Here is a 14902-nt window from a genome sequence, read left to right as displayed (position 1 = left end):
CTGTTAAGGAAATATTGAATGCGGATTCTTTTTATTTACCTTTAAGGCTTTAGGGGACACACACACACACACACACACACACACCTCTCTGCCCAGTGCTCTGCACTCTCCATGCCTGGCTGGGCCCCCAAGATGGACCTGCCTCTCCTGGTACCTGGCACCCAGGGCCGGCACTACCATTTAGGCAGCCTAGGCAATCGCCTAGGGAGCCAGGATTATTCGGGGGGCAGCATTTTGCCGGGGGGGTGGGCAGCAGGCGGCTCCGGTTGACCTGCCGCAGGCATGCCTGTGGAGGGTCTGTTAGTCCACGGCTCCGGTGGAGCTGCCGCAGTCATGCCTGTGGACGGTTGGCTGCTCGTGCAGCTCCGGTGAACTGCCCGCAGGCATGCCTGCGGCAGGTCCACTGGAACCACGGACCCTCCGCAGGAATGACTGCGGCAACTCCACTGGAGCTGTGGGATCAGCGCGGGGGGGGTGGGGGTGGTGAAATGGCTATGCACCTAGGGCGCGAGAAACCCTAGCGCCAGTCCTGCTGGCACCATGTCTTTCTGAGGCAAAACACATGTGGGGGGGGGCCCATGCAAGGTCACATGCCCCCCTCAGATTTCTGCCAGGGTTCACACCAGAATGTGGCTTGCAGAGTTCATCACCCTCATCCCCCCACTGCTACCATGAGACTGGAAGCAGCTTGTCCCTTCCTGCCTGCAGTGTGTCAAAAGGCAGCTAACACCTCCACACTGCTGCTGACCACCCACATGACAGGAAGCAGCTAGGTTATCTGTCCCCCACCTCCCACTACAGCACAGGCAGAAAGGAGTTAAGCCCAGGATGCATTGTGCACCAGGGCCCAGGGAATCTTACTGCAGGGGGTCAACGAACCCAGACAGAGAGGTGGCTCAGCAGAGGAGGGTGCCTAGAGGATGGAGCAACCCTGTACTCCCTGGTGGCAGGACCTGGGGGGCAGGGGCACAAGGAGATTGCTAAGCACCTGCCCCAGGGGGCTGCTGTGGACCCTACAGGTTCAGGGCAAGAACAGGCTGAATGTTGTTTTCCCTCCCTCCTGCCACTCCCAAGTTTAGTGGAGGGGTGGAGAGGCTTCCCCATGCCAGCACTGTGCAGGGCTTTGGCACATTCAGGGCTTGACTCCTCCTGGCCAACACCCTGGGCTGACTTGGGGCTAGTTCTCTGCACAGTGCTTGGAGTGAGATGAGACATGCCCTTCTGAGGGGGGGCTGGTGAAGGGGGGAAAATATGGAGGAGCAGCTGGGCTTGGGGGTGAAGGGGAAAAGCTGGGAGAGGACAAGCACATGAAGGGCCCTTGCCACCAACCTTCCACACTAACCCTCATTGTTGAGCACTGGATCCCCCACCACTAGGGCCCACCAGTACTGATGGTGTGGGGGGGGAGGGGGGAGGGCAGGGGAAGGGAAAACAAACACCAGAAAATATGAGAATTTGCCTGTTTAAGAAAAAGTCACGACACCTGCAGGAGGGCTTAAATACAGGGACATCTGGTCACCCTATGCATAAGCAGTTAAATATTGGAACCAACTTCATGGTTGCTCAAACAAACAAACAAACAAACAAACAAACAAACATTCTCTTTACCTCTGGTATTTCATGGTGTGTAGCTCTCATAGCCAGAGGGTCCAAGATCAGTAGGAACAGCTGCATTTTCTGGAGTTTTAGGGCTGATTTACCAACGATTAGTGCCAAATTCACTTTTGGTCCACTTGGATACTTATGCTGGAAAAGGTTTCTCATGAAGAGAATGACAGAGGGACAGATTCAGCTGAGTTGTAAGCCAGTTTTTGCCATGTACATCCTGGCCCAGGGCCCTGATGGCTGGTAGTTCACCTGGGAAAGAGGCTGCAGCAGAGGAGAGCAGGTGCAATCCACCCTACCAGGAAAGTGGTCAATGCTGGCTAGATGGAGGGCACCAATGTGTGTCCTCTCACAGTTTTGACCCTGCTTCCCAAACTAACAGCTCCTGTACCTGGTAACACCACCTGACCTCTTAGATAAACACTCTCCTATGGCAGGGGAGGGCAAGATCAGGACCTCTTTGGGCCAAAGACATGTAATTTACATCTCCCTGCTTGTGTCTTAGTGCATCCCCCACTCTCAGGCAGACTTTCCATCCTCCGAACTAAAGCACGAGTGTATCATAACACACAGCACTCACATAATCACTCTGCACCAATAAAGCCCTTGTAAAGATTAATTGATTAAGCTTTGTAAGCATCCCAGGGAGGGAGGCGATTATGGTCGTTGCCACTCTCCAGAGGAGGAAGCTTCCCTATTAACATCTCCTTTTTCAGTCCCACTGGATTAACAGTTGACAAACAGTTAAACATCTGATTTCTCTCAGGCAACAAGTGCAATACGGAAAGTGTCCAATTGCCCACCAGATGTCAGATCCTCTGCAAAGGAAGAGCTGTCCAGGAATATATTTCCTGTGTAAAAATCTTGTCCTGCTTTCCTCAGAGCTCCCCTATGTAAGTGAGAGGCTGGGACAGGGCTGTCAGTACTTCACAATACCTTTAAAGAACAGTGACCCCAAGCGTTCCACAGAAGAGCAATCCTCTGCCTAATCCATCTCCATAGCACCAGTCTAGGCTCTGGATCTTATCTGCCTCTCTGTTCCTTCCATTTTGCAGCCTCTGCCTCTTCCCTAAGAATAGTTGCATGAAACCAACCTCTTTCCCTGCTGTCCTTTTCAGCCGAGTTTTGTGCTGTTGAAAGGCTCTAGAATCACAACCACAGAGGCTGAAGTCCACTAGCCACAGAGTAGGTACAACAAAGGCAGTGGCAGAGGAAGCTCCCCTCCCACCCACTGTCCTATCACCACCCCTGCCCTGAAGGGATCACTCTAAAGTGAGAAGAACAGTGGAGTCTCTATGGCCAAAAAAAAAAAAAGTCCTCAAAAGCTTTTCATTTGCTCCCTAGCTTGCCCTCCCTCAACATCACAATCAGTGTGGTGCAATTGTGGTTTCTTGTGTTTGAGGGTTATGCCTTTGGGTGAGAATTAAACAGCATTTACAAGTCATTTTTCCTTAATGGCTCTTGTCAAAGCCACTGTCTGCAAGCACCTGGCTGTCAACTAAATTTGCCAGGTTGGTGCCCACATAGGAGTGGGGCCTTTGGAGCCAAGAGGAGCAAAACGATCTTTCAGGCTCCCGCAAGGCATGTGAAGACCCCCCCAGGAGCAGCTACTCCTACCCCTGGGCAGGCATTTGTGAGATGCCCCATATGCTGCAAACATTTCTGAAGATGAGCATTTGTCCTTGGTGGTATCAGAATTTTGAGGTATTCCATCTGTGCTGGATGTCCCCCAGCACATCACACCAGCAAATGGGACATTGGGTGGCTAAAATGTCCCATCTTTTGCTTTGCTAATCTCCATGGGCCTGCTTCAGATACCTTTACTCCAGCTAGTAGCACCTTACTGAGTCATCCTGCTGATTTCAGTGGGACTGCTAGAGGTGTAAGGTATCACTTGACATGAGGAAGGGTGCCAGATTCTGTGCTCATGCAATATAGCTGGGCTCATTTATCTTCTTAAAAATGCTTAGTTTAACATTGCACAAAACCTAATAAAAATGCTAGTCCTGGCCACAAAGCAAAGCTCCAAGGAAATGTCTAAAGTGAAGTGTAGTGCCAGGGGATGAAGTCGGGGAGGTCTAACCACTGCCTGAAGTTGTTGCTTTTTATTCTCTCTTTCCAGACACTTTTACATGTGCTGTCTGGAAATTCTCACAGTGAATTACACTTTCAAACTGGGTTTATTATTAAAAGGAAACAATTTCCTTCTTCAAATACTGATTTCTGTCTTTTATTCACCTTCTCCCTTGATTTAAAATGAATCACTGGTGCCATTTTATATCCAAATCCTCAGCCACTTTAAATTTTTCTTGTGTCTTTTTCTTGCAGATTTTTCAGCTTCTATAGCCTGTGTCTTATGCAGGAAGCCAAACCAGATGATCTCTATAGTCTATGACTTTATGATCTCTGGATGAAATTCTGGATCTGAAGTCAATGGTAGAACTCCCATTGACTTAAGTGGGGCCATGGGCTTCACCCTATGAATCTATGTTCTATGGAATCTATTTTCTGAGCAATAGTTACCCACCAAAAAAGGTGGAAACCCTCTTTGGATCAAATTTTCATTCCTTTTCTAAAGAGACTGGGCCATATTCCCACCTAGCATAAATCAGCATGGCAGTAAGCCAAATTACATTAGCCGAGCATCTAGCCATCATTGCATATAGCACAAAAGGTATCTACTACCAATGGGATGGTTTATCTGGGAACCAGAGTGCATTAGAACAAGGAAGATTTTGGTGAAACTCTACAAGCTATGTGTTCTCACAATCAGGTTCCAAAGGGATTGTAACCATTTCCCCTTTCTTCACGGGAATGCTGGGAAGCAGGGCACAAAACATAGGAGAGGTTGGCCAAACCTCTCTTACGAGATGGTATCACAGTATGGAAGAGGCCTAGAACCCCTGTTAAAGACAAACACGTTTCATGCATCAAGACTAGAATACAAAGAATTTCAGCAGAATGTACATTTTGCAGCTTGTCACAGCAGACATCTCATTTTGGCTTCCCGGGCCTTTGCTAAGCCTGGAGTCCAGCCCTGAATTATTTAAACCCTTTCGAAGGGCAGAGGGGGATGAGTTTCAAGTAACATTTTGCAAAATGCACACAAGAAACGAAACATTCTGCCACTTCACCTGATTTCACTGATATCAGGTGCTTTTCAAACCTTTCACCCCTAAAGAAAATTTTATGATGGAAACAATGACTGCTGTAACCAGCGCAGCAATAAAGTGGGCCTGTGTTTCAGCAGATTTCAGTAAGTATTTACTCTGCAAACTTTCTAAAAGTGAGAGACTTGTATGAAATAAAACTGGATCCCCTTCTGCTGCTGAATTACAGACCTAGGGCCCAATCCTGTACGTGCTTGCCCAGCCAACGAGTCCCACCAAACTATGCATTCCTGTCATGAGGGAGGACTACTCAGATGAGGATCCCAGAGCAGGCCACCAGGAAATCATAACTCATCTCTGCAAGGTGCTTTATGTATTCATTTGAGGGAGAATCAGTAGGACCTTTATTAATGCCTACACTGCTAGAGTGGCTGATTTGACATTTAAAGGGACAAGGTCAAAATTTGTCCAAGTCACATTTTATGGACATAAGTGTTATAATCTGATAAGTCTTCTAGAGTTTACTGGCTAAATTCAGAGGTAACGTGATGTAATAATTCTCACAATAACCCTGTGAAGGAGTTAAGTCCGTATTATGCCAATAGAAGAAGATGACAGGACTTGCCAAAGGCAGCAGAAGTCAGTGGCAGAGCCAGGAGTTCTGATTCACTGCCTACCTCTACTCTGTTAAAGCCTAGAGAGAGGACTGTGGTTGAACTCAAGCTGCTAATCTGAATTAAAAGTGGAGGTGCTGAGTCTTCACAGCTATTTTAAGCAGAGTTAGCTAACCTGAATTACACACTTTTGGGGGCGGGGGGGTAGCAGACATTCTTTGACTCTTCCAATGTGCAATATTGGTGTTCTGTGCTCCTGGCACCAGACTACATTTAAATTAGTGTGTAGCACCTTAAAGAGGTGGGAATTTTCTCACATCAACTTTGGGCAAGGCACAGGTACAGGATCTTTTCCTTATTATCAGCAAAGTCCCTACAGTTTGCTAGTTGGCTTTAAGGGAACCTACTTAGCCGATGAAGCAACAGACTGCTGAGATAACTGATGGTGTAGAGCCAGGCAGTGGGATCCACCCAGACAGTGGGGACTGCTAGCGGAGACAAAAATGCCAGCTGCCTGCCCAGCCCCTCTTCAAAGTGCAGCATCAGATCTGTCTCTATGGGAACTGTAATAAGTGCAGGACTTCTCTTTACCATCTCAAACTGAGAAGAAAAAAATTAAGAAAATAATGAGCTTCTCCACGGTGATGTGACTCTGAGCAAACTGAGTTAGAGCAGCTGGAATGAGCAAATGCCTTTTTATTGACCCATGCTGTCTTTGCATTGCTTACTCGAAGCTTGGATGAATTCTTTGCAAGATAACTGATCCAGCACTTGCTGCTGTGAATCATGTTGCTGCAGCATTAACCTTGAGCACTAGCGGGTCTGCACTCTAGTCTTGCTGGCTGTGACTGCAGCTTTGCCCTGTTTTTTTTTGGCTGGACATCTCTTGCACCCTACCAAAGATCACCATAGGTCACCAAGTCAGAGGTGTGCAAGGGAGAGGATAGGGAGTCACAGTGGATGTGGGAATGGGAGGATAGGTGTACAAGCCTGACAGTCCAGGTGTGATTTTCAGAGCTGCTGAGCCCAAGCAGCTCTGATTAACTTGAGTTGGAGCTGTGGGTGTGGAGCACCTCTGAAAGTCAGGCCATATGATGAGGGGTACAGCAGAGTGGGGTGGAGTGAGAAAGTGTGTGTAGATATACCAGCAGAATGCTGAGCACAGAACATGTATAAGCCCTGTGAAATACAGGGCCTGATCCACAGCATATGAAAAAAATCATTAGAAAGACTCCCATTGTCACCAGTGAACCGGCTTTGAATCCAGCCCATGCTGCACAAAAGAAAACATTTTAAACTGGAAAGATTCATAAAAGTAATTAAAAATAAGTATTTCTGAGTCAGACTGCAGCAGGGATACAAGGGGGAAGTCATTCCTGAGCAGGGAACCAGCACAAGGCCAATTGCCATTTTGCTCCACCCCAAAAGCCTTCAAAATAGGGCATGAGTGGGGCTGCAGTGGTGCATCTGCTTCATGGTACCCCCTCTGCATTGGGGCACTTTCATCCCTAGAGAACAGCTGTCACCCTGCACCCAGCCTCCATCACTGCTACTTGCTGATTGCACCTCCTGCTATTTTCTGTAATTGTTTCCCTAATTACATAAAGCTGGCAAAGTTCAATTTGTCTTTTCCTCAAAGTAATTTGCTTTCCACTGTACACTGCTGGATTTGTCTCCTAGTGTAACCCATGTGTCTGCAGCCACTATTATTCATTTGGCTTCACTGCCCCTCCCCCCACCCCAAATGATATTTGTTAAAATAATAAGTTTAATGAAATTACACAATGTGACCAGATTAAAGTCAGCTGCTTCAAAAAAATATGGGAGTCAGTTTAATTTTAGCCAAACTACTGACTGTCCCTTCTCTACCTCCTGGGGAGGTAACCTACATCAGACTGCACCTCATGATGCAAACACTTGTGGAATGTAGAGGACCAAGGCATTTGCAGTGGAAGGTGTCATGAGATTAAAGTGCACCCCAGGGAACAGAGACTAACAATGAGACAAAGGGGAGGGGGAAATAGAGACCATTACAGTATTTATTTTTAGCATGAAAATGTATCAGACAGGATATTGCCACAAGTCCCATTGACTTCCATTGAGCATATGGGTCTAAACCTAACCCTAACAGAGAGATACTAATTTACACCAGCTGCGACTTTGGTTCTAAATGTGTAAGAGATTATATGGAATAGTAGCAGTTGCAGTTGATAGGTCACAATCCAATTAACTGGACACCTTCCTACCTTTTAGAATCCACTTCTTGCAATAATCCAACTCAAAAATTACTACCACCACCATGTATGTTATTTTCCTACACAAGCCATAAAGGAGAGGGCATCAGCTAGATGAGAGCAGAGCAGAGGCAAAGAAAGGGTGTGAGTTAAAATATAATTGCTCTATCTTTTGATAGTTATTGTCTAATGGAGGGCATATTTCCATTTCTCCTAATTCTTGTCCCACTGCCTTTCTAAGCAAGGCTTTTTCCAGCAATAGTGACAATCCAAAATAAGGTTTCTAAATAGGCATCTGTCTGTTTAATTTCAATATACAGCACAATTTCCTAGAGCCATGTTCCTTGGAATCTGGGGACCTCTGAGACCAGATTTGTTTTAAGTTTGAGACATTACCTAAAGAGCTGAACAAAGGAATTTAAGTATTGTCACAGTGGCTCATACTATGATACCTTTAATCTACTACCCTATCTAACAATGGCCTGTACCAGATGCTTCAGAGGGAGGTGCAAGAAAATCTGAAGTGGAGAATTATGGAGTAGTCTAAGAAGCTTCTTCCTAACCCAAAGGAAGGTAGTAGGTATGGTAGATTAAACTAGCTAGGATTACAATTGCTGGGAGGTATTATTCATATAAATCATTACTAAACTCTTCGGGCCAGATGTTCCACTGGTTTAAATTAGCACACTTCCATTAAAGTGGATTGAAGTTATGCAGATTTACACCAGCTGTGGATCTGGCTCCTTGAATCCTACTAAGGTCTTTGCTCAATAACACTTTGTGCCACTGAGTTCCACAGGCTTATGATGAGTCATAGGAAGAAGTTTAAACTTTGTTTTAAATTTATTGGTTTAACCAAGTGACCCCTCTTTACTGGGCTATGTACAGATAAAGGACCATCTCTGCCCCAAAGAGCTTAAAATCAAGGGTGTTGCTTCTGTCACTTTTATTCATGTTGGTTAGTACCTGACTCTGCAAGCTGTCCTGTAGATTTCCAAGGGACAACTCATGGAGTGCAGGACATGAATAAGGGTAGCACATGAGATCCCAAATAGGGACAAGTGGTGACAGGTGGATGTAGACCATAATGTGTGTATGTGGGGCAGGGCATACACGACACCAGCACCACACCAGGGCAATGGATACAGGAATAGAATCAGCATAGTGCACTGTCCGGAGACTTCCTAGGGCAGGGGTCGGCAACCTACGGCAGGCGTGCCAAAGGTGGCATGTGAGCCAATTTTTGATGGCATGCAGGGTGGGCAGAGCTGGTCAACCAACCACCACTCTGGGGTTCCCACTGCTGGCCCCTTGCCAGCCGGGGTCCTGCCACTGGTCTCACTCAGTGCCCGCTGCTGGCCTGGGTGAAGGAACTCCAGGCTGGCAGTGGGCTAAGACACTGACTGGCAGAAGCCAGCAGCTGAGACCCCAGAGTGGGGGTTGGTGAAGACACTCAGGCCATCACCGAAACCCCAAAGCTGGGCAGGCTGCCCTGCTCAGCCCGCCGCTCTTGGGTTCCAACTGCTGGCCCCTTGCCAGCCAGGGTCCCCTGCAGCCCCACTCACCTTGCTTCAGCACAGCCTCCCTGCCAGACAGGGTCAGGCCTCCGACCCTGCTTAGCCCTACCAGCTGCCAGCTCCACTCACCTCAGCTGCCGATCTGGGATTCCAGCAGGTAACAACTGATCACTCAGAACCCTGTGTGCAGCTTAAAGTATTTGAATACGTGCCACCAGACATTGAAAAACTTAGCAAGGAAAAGCAATGGCAAGGATCACACTAAACTAATAAGATCTGCATTTAATTTAATTTTAAATAAAGCTTCTGAAACATTTTGAAAACCTTGTTTACTTTACATATAGCAGTAGTTTGGTTATATATTAGAGACTTAGAGAGACCTTCTAAAAAAAAAAAAAAACACATTAACATGTATTACCAGCAAGCAAAGCCTTAAATTAGAGTGTATACATGAAATTTTGGCACACCACTGCTGAAAGGTTGCTAATCCCTGTCCTAGGGTATTTTGAATAAACGAGCAAGAGATAAAAAGTGAGAAGATAGTGGTTCACTGATAAGTCTTTGTTTACAAAACCATGATGATCAGAGACAGATCTGTCCCTAGTAATCAACTATTTAAAGGAAATTGGCAAGATAAATCATTAGTTAAAAACCAACTAACAGGCATAGTGTATGCACATTTTTCTATGAGACAAAGGATATAGTGCTAACTGCTGAGGATGGCATGAGTTCCCCCTCCTGGAGGAAATGCTACAGGGAAATTTGATCAGTGGTCCTTTCAGCTTTTAAAGCTGAGAAGAGATGCAGCAGCCAAGCCTGTTTGTGGGCTTTAGGTGCTGTACAATGTGTACTCTTCAGTTCTTGGATACTTCACAGCCTTATGCAGAATGCAAGGCTACCTTCATTAGAGACTGAATCTCAGACTGCAGCCAGTTCCTTGGAGTGTATTTGGGAACAGAGTCATCATTCAGAAACAATAAAACCTAGTAACCTTTATCAAAGCCACTGCACAGCCTCCCCTATCCCCAGCAATAGCAGTCAGCTGCCAGAGTGATTGAGTAATTAAATCTTTCCTTGTCCCCTCATTAAACGCAAGATAGTCACAAAGCTTTGTCCACTCCCTTCCATAAAGGGAGAGAAATTAAGTCATAATGACATCACATGCTCAGAGCCAACCCAAGCCAGCTGCCATTGCTTCATTTCGGTGCTCAGACCAGATAAACTAGGGCTTATCGGCTGCATCAGTGCAACTAGCAGAAAACAACTGCAGCTGCAAATTTTAATTCCACAGGAGTTTATGAAGTTTCCATGGGGTAAGTTTGTTTTGGAGCCATGGAAGATGCCTCTGTGGTTAAAGAAAACTGCCAGTTCAAACTCAAATGCTCTCAAGCTGCTCTCCAGAAGGGGCTCATGCGCCAGTTATTCAGTCTCTCTCACAAAGACAACATCCAAGGAAGGAGACAGTCACTCTCTCTTCCCCAGAGTCAGATCCATGAAGTGGCCATGCTCTTAGGACAGGATCGAAAGCCCACTGGAGTGAATGGAAAGACTCTCACATGGAGTTAGTTCAGGTCCTTTGTGATGTGGAGTCTAACTAGGAGGAGTGTACTAAACCCTTCCTTCCATCACAGGAATTTGCTATGAGCACAGGTTTGCCTGATCACATCCACACGCCATGGAAGGCCCTTCTCTGTGGATGTGACTGTCAAAGCAGAAAGCTGTTTTAATTGCAATAGCACCATTACTCCCCAAAAAACATTGATCCTTCCAGCAAACTACAGCAATTCTAATAGAAATCTATTTAAATGAAGGTTACCAACTCCAGCAGAGCCCAGCAAACCCCTCTTTCTCTGCACACACTCCTTGATACACCATCCCTATTCTTTGCCTCTGCCGCCAGTTGGCAGACAGTCATAAGTGCCTCACTCCTTCAGATGGATCATTACTAACAATTCCTGCTGACTGAGAAGAATATTAGCGTAGACACATTCAGTGACATCAAGTCAAGGGTACAAAGGGAGCTTGCTATAACAATTGCTATAACCTGGGAGGCACATGGACACTATGGTGATCGAAGGTAGTACAAAATGATGACTAGAGAGATCTCCTTCCATCAAGTAGTACATGCCATATAAAGTTGTACTTTCCACCTTCTACTGCTTTGTTATTTAAGTAAGTCTTCTGGCACCATATAAGCGATAGACTGGATTTGTAGGCGTTTGTGCCCAAAATTAGACACTAACTTTGCACGTGTAGTTGTAGGTATTTGCACAGACAGTCACTAGTTAGACAGTTTTCCCTATGCATGTACAATCACTACAACTGTAATTTTACAAGCAAATTATGTACATAGGTTCTTACATGTGCAATTCTATAAACCTTGACCAATGAGATCAGATCAATTCTTTCTTGGTGTAACACCACTGACTTCATTGGGTTTACCTGGCAGATACATTTGGCCCATGACACTTAGAGATTTAAGAATTACACTAATATACAAAGTCTAGATTTTGAAGTTGCATACTGCTAGTAATTATCTTCCAAACACGTGGTGATTTGCCGTTGTAACCTCAAAATAATAAACTTGCCCAGGTAACATGCGGTGGTCTCTAGCAGGTAATCAGAGATTGATAACATGGTTGTTCAGTATTCCCCTGAGCCCCTCAGTCTAAAAGTACTTGTCCCCTCTGGGGTGTTTTGGGCAGAGAGGGCAATATGTTGCAGTGAGTTAACTGTTAACCAGTCTTTGACAAAGTGCATTTACGGAGGCGATACAGGTATTTTAAAGCCAGGAACAACGGAGAGCCCTTAGAGGCCTATGGCATTCTGATCAATGACAGCGCCCTTCCTCACGGCTCTGCTACACCTCCTGCTTCAGCGGCAAGGAAATCAACCTGCGTTTAGGGCTTCGCAGCCTCCGAAAGCAAAGCGATGCACCAACTCTGCAACGTTAGGCTCAAATAAGAATAGAAGCCGGAGCGCAAGAAAGAGGGAGACACCTTCTCTCCAACTCCAGTGTCACTGCTGATTAGCCCTTTTCCCGGGGCTTGCACCAGCCAGTCTCCTGCACGGTCATCTCCCTAGTCTCCGTCCAACTAGAACGGGCCACTTCTCCGCACAGTCTGGTCACTATTGGTGCCAGAGCCGTCTCCTCTACAGCCCTGGCCTTCCCCTAGTTCTCCGCTTCATCGACCCTAGCCCTGCCCTCAAACGCCGGCTGAAAACATCGCCTGGCTTGTGCTTCGTCGCTCTCTCCCTCGGTCGTTATTTCTCTGTATTGTATCCTCCTGCAGTGAGTCAATCGGGGGATGCGCTCGTGGTTCGGAACCGGAGCTACAAAGTGGAGTTGTCTTGTCGCAACTCTTGGAGGTGGAAATGCTCCAGGAGCGCACGGGCTCTGCGCCCTGCCCGGAGCTGCCCTCCCCAGTGTGAAAGGGACGCGGAGCTGACACGGCAGGTGACGAAGTTCAAAGTCTGCCCCCGTGGGAGAGCTCCTGTCCGCCGCACCGCCACAGACCTGTCACCCCAAGGCTAATTCGGAGCAAGTGCCCCGAACAGACTCCGCCGCTGCCTCCGGAGCCGCTCCGCCCCCACCCCTGCCCCGACGGCCCTTCGCGCACCCCGGGGGGCGGGTCTCCGCGGGCCGGGCGCTCCCTCAGGGCCCCCGGAGGGATCGCTGCGGGAAGGGGGTGCACCCCGGCCAGGGCAGCGCAGCGGCGCCTTACCATTGCCGTGTGCGCAGCCTGGCCCCCCGGGGCATGGCCCCGCTCCCTACGAGGCCGTCCGCATCCTCCCGTCGGCTGGCTGCTTCTCCGGGGGCCGGTCCCAGAGCCCGCTCCCCTCCGCCGCTCTCCTCGGGCAGGCGCCTCTCGCTGCCCGCTGGCCCCGCTCCCGGCCCGCCACGAGCAGCTCCTCCGCCGCCTGAGACTAAGTCCTGGCGGCTCCGGTGCCGCCTTTCAAACCCAGGCACCCGCGGCGCGGCCAATCAGCGCCGGCCCGCTGCCTCCCCGCCGCGCCCGCCGGCAGAGCCAGGGAGGAGCGGGCGGGCAGTGGTGGTGCGGTGCGGGGATCGCGCACTCAGCCGGGACCCTCCCTCTGCGTGTCCGGAGAGTGTCAGCTCTGCTCAGCCGTCACCCTACCGGGTCACTGTCCGGGGGGAGTCCCTGCCTGCCCGCAGCGTCCTGCAGGCAGCTTGGCACTTGCGTCCCGGCTCTCCTTCCTTTGGAGGATGTGCCTGGCGTTTCTGTACTAGGGAGGAAGATAGACAGACGGACACGGTGTAGCCAAATCGCCCTAAGCCGGGGCTAGATCTTCAGCTGATGTCCCTGCCATACATCGACCTAGCTCCATGGCCTGCTGAAACGCGGGCCTCCGGCTCCACAGGCTCCTGCATCAGCATCTTCGGGGTGTTGGGAACTTGAATCTAAATTCTGCTCTGAATTTTGAAAATACTCATTTAAATATGGGGTTGAGCCAAAACCCAGATGTGAGCACCCTAAACCAGAGTGTCTTCACAATCCCAGATCAGGATCCCAGGGAGGGCTGCCCTCTGAGCGCATCCATAACGGGGAGTGCAGCTTTCAAACAGGAGAGCTGTAAGTGCTGTTCTTCTCTGACCTGGCTGGAAAAATATGACCCTCAGGCTCCTGTTCACTATCTCAGTGGTTTTCTGACCAAATCTGCTCTGTTTGCCAAGGAAATGATGTGTTCTCTAATGCCGGCCCTGCAGACCCAGCCTGGGTCTGTGTATTAAGCTGCAGTCTTTCCACCTATCTTAGCATCACCAGTATCTCCAGCTCTCCAGGACATATTAGAGCCACAGCTACCTCTGTGTAACTATATGGTCTTCAGATTACACCCTAAGTGAAATCTGTGCAATCACATTTCCACTAACAGGCTTATCCAGCTGTGACTGCCTGGAATTTAGTAACCCCTACTGTTGATCATGCACAAGATGGATCAGAATCCAAAGCCCACTCTATCTTTGTATTGGCCCTTAGGGCAGAATCAACTAGTTTTTACTATGAATGTCAGCAGATAGGACTCTGATACTCGACAGACCTGCTCTCATTGTGTAAGTCCCAGGGCCTGCTGTGAAATCAACCCCACAAGTTGCTTAATTGAGTTCAGGTGGATGCTATTGCAGGATTAGAGTAAAAAAAAGGTGCCATTTTAACACATGCATTCTTCAGAGTAGGCCCACACTATAAAAGGGTGTTCCAGTCTTTCTTCTGAATGCTCAGTGTGGCCTTAGGTTGGGGCATAAAAGGGCTATTTACACCAAAATGCAAATTTAGGCATCTCAGTATGGGAAAATGGACAGCCTATAAAGGTGCCTGTGTTTATGAGAAAGGCTGTCTACTACATTACAGCACATAATGGTGGTTGAACTTTTTCAAAAATACAACAAACATCTTTCACAGAAAACCCTCATTTTTTTCAATATTTCAGCCTTTCCCTTTTCCAAGCCATTCATAGAGTGATTGAGATTTGGATGGAAAACTTTCAACAATAGTCTGTGAAAATTTGTCAGCTTTCTCCACCAGCTCTAACAACCTAGTTGCACAAAATCTGACACACAAGGCCACCATACAGTTTATTTTTGTTCATTACATACATTTATTAGATGTTCATCTCTTTAGTAATGAAATGCAAGATTAAGAATAATAATTAATAGTATATTATGCATTAAGAAAACTATTGGCAGGGTTGGATCCAGGAAGAAATGCCGTCTCTAACCACAAACTTTGGTCCTACGGCACAGGCTGTATCCATTGGTCTATACCGGCCTGAGAGGAGCCATCCCAAAGTTGAAGGTTAAT

The 14902-nt window shown here is 47.8% G+C and overlaps 1 protein-coding gene across 4 annotated transcripts in view; it reads right to left on the bottom strand.

Annotated features, from left to right (window-relative positions):
- The window catches only part of HTR4 (5-hydroxytryptamine receptor 4), a 236458-nt gene extending 223551 nt beyond the window's left edge, over positions 1 to 12907 (bottom strand). For all 4 annotated transcript variants that reach the window (XR_007775511.1, XM_050962751.1, XM_050962750.1 and 1 more), the window contains exon 1: positions 12806 to 12907. The gene's annotated coding sequence lies outside the window, so the exon portion shown is untranslated. The remainder of the gene's footprint in view (positions 1 to 12805) is intronic.
- Positions 12908 to 14902: the final 1995 nt, after the last annotated feature.

The sequence above is a fragment of the Gopherus flavomarginatus genome, chromosome 7 (assembly GCF_025201925.1).
Source record: "Gopherus flavomarginatus isolate rGopFla2 chromosome 7, rGopFla2.mat.asm, whole genome shotgun sequence".
Classification (NCBI taxonomy): domain Eukaryota; kingdom Metazoa; phylum Chordata; order Testudines; family Testudinidae; genus Gopherus; species Gopherus flavomarginatus.
This window is presented reverse-complemented; position numbering and strand designations above follow the sequence as displayed.